The following is a 2,500-nucleotide window of genomic DNA, read 5'->3' on the forward strand; positions in this document are numbered from 1 at the left end:
ACCGAACACTAGTTTGCCGTGTGTGTGTGTGTGTGTGTGTGTATGTGTGTACGTGTGTGTGTGTGTGTGTGTTTGATCCAAAGTGATCTAAAGCAAGTGTACGGGGTGGGTGTACGTGTTCAGAGTTTCCAACCCTATAACCGTCTGATTAATTCAGGGTTCACCTGGGAAGAGAGAGACGCTTTGAACGCCACCCCCCTCTGATCTGCGGCGTTAATGACGGCGCACACACCCACACACACACACACACACACACACACACACACACACACACACACACACACACACACCGAATGCACTTGCACATACATACACTGTCTGCCGTTCACACTAATGACTGTGACCGTGTGACATTTGCATATTCCCCAGCATCCCACTCAGCTGGGTAATTGCATGACCTTTTGATGTTCAGCAAATGAAACAGACACACGCACACACACACACACACACACACACCCTCGCAGACACACACTCGGAAACTGAATGTTTAAAGAAAAGAAAATAACTGACTTGAAACAGTCTCTGATCTTAATGTACACACACACACAAACACACACACACAAACACACACACACACACACACACACACACATACACGGAGATTGATCAGTAGGAATGAACTGAAGCTGGTTAATCCCATGGCTTTATAGTCTCACTGTCGGCATGGTTACTGATACCATGAGCCAGCGCAGAGGGAGGAGCTTCATGCGGAGCTCCCCATTGGCCAGTTAGGGGGTTAGGTGCTCTCTGTCACGCCACACATCCGTGACTTAAACTTACAGGTGTGAGTTTACCAAGCCGATCGTGTTGAGAGTGTGTCACAAAAAAAAGCTGTGAGTGTGTGTGTGTGTGTGTGTGTGTGTGTGTGTGTGTGTGTGTGTGTGTGTGCACGCGTGCGTTTGTGGTGCGGTCAATGATCTAGTGGTTCACACACATGCTGCCCATACAATACCTGGGATGAAATACTGTTCTCTAGCTAATGGAGAGACAGAGAGATGGAGAGAGAGAGAAAGAGAGAGATAGAGAAAGGCAGATATAGAGAGAGAGAGCAAGCATGTGAAATAGAATACCTTAACAGAGATAACAGTATGACAACGCAAAGCGTGGCTGAGCGCAGTGTGTGTGTGTGTGTGTGTGTGTGTGTGTGTGTGTTTGTGTCCACTGAGGGCCTGATCTACTGAAGGTTTGCACGTATAAAAACGTGTGCAAATGCCTTAGTACCTGCAAAGAAATATGCATGGTGATCTATGAACGGTGTGCAAGGGGGATTGGGTCCTTCAAGAGCGCAAATTAACACGCGTTATCCAATTAGTACGTTTGGCTGAAATTAATATGTAATAAAGGGGTGTGCGTCCCCTAGCGTGCAAAATATGGGAGGAGAAAATGCAAATACGTAATTGTAGCACGTGCACTGAAAGCTAATTGAGTGGTGGCGTTTGGGTTTGCAATTTAGTACCTTGGAAGGGCAGGTACTATTTGGCTCCGTGCAATTGCGCACACACATGGCTGCCATTATAAGGGGAAGACAAAGGAGGCGAGCGCGCCGAGAACGGGTAAGGAGAGGATAATACAAACATATCGCTTATCTAGCAATTCCATTCTGCAGATATTAGATTAATTAATAAGGGCTGATTTGGAGCCAGTCAGAAGAAGAAGTCATGCCATACCTGCAATAACCAAACTTCTGGCTACTCTCCATTTTCTCGCAACTGGTTCATTCCAGCGTACAGTAGCTCTCGGTGCTGGGATTTCCCAAAACAGTTTCTCATCTGTGCTTTCCCAAGTACTGGATGTCATGTTGTGCAGGATTGGCCAGTATATAAAGTTTCCCCGTACCCAGGATGCACTGATCGAAACCAAGCAAGGCTTTTAGCTGGTTTCCCCAGAGTCTATAAAATTACAAAGTCTACTATGTGCTCTTTATTTTGTATTAATTCATTCGTTTTAAATTAGCCTAATCATTTTCCCACACAGGAGATCTGGGTTATTTCCAGTGTGTCGTGTGGTTCTATAAAGTTACACAGTATAAATTAATGGGTGTGTGTGAGCCGAGGGAGGGGGGAATCCAGTCTCATAGACCAATGTTTTCCTGATGTGTTTCGTTTTAGGTTCGGTTAATGTTTAGTCGGTTAACCTGGCCCCTCAAACAGAACCAAAGCATCATCTCATTCATGTTTCATGTTCCTTTTAGGTGATAGCGCGTATCCCCTACAGCCCTTCCTCTTCACTCCAGCTCGTCCATTAACACCTCTAATTCGGTCGCGTAAATTTTATATTTTTTTGCGTTGCGCCCCTCTTCCATGGTGCAATTGTGGGATACAACACGCAAAAGCCCCCATTTAAATAGGGTGTTCTTCACACTTTCGCACCTGTTGCCATTCACGCAATTATCTTTGATAGATCACCCGCAAAAAACGCATTCCAGCTACACCTGCAACCTGAAGGACTGCACACACAACTACACCTGCAACCTGAAGGACTGCACACACAACTACACCTG

General features: G+C 45.8%; 1 protein-coding gene across 1 annotated transcript in view; it reads right to left on the reverse strand.

Annotated features, from left to right (window-relative positions):
- The window catches only part of LOC311322545 (slit homolog 2 protein-like), a gene marked incomplete at both ends in the record, with an annotated part of 82,474 nt that overhangs the window by 21,318 nt on the left and 58,656 nt on the right, over positions 1–2,500 (reverse strand).

Source organism: Borostomias antarcticus (genome assembly GCF_949987555.1).
Source record: "Borostomias antarcticus genome assembly, chromosome: 20".
NCBI lineage: Eukaryota > Metazoa > Chordata > Actinopteri > Stomiiformes > Stomiidae > Borostomias > Borostomias antarcticus.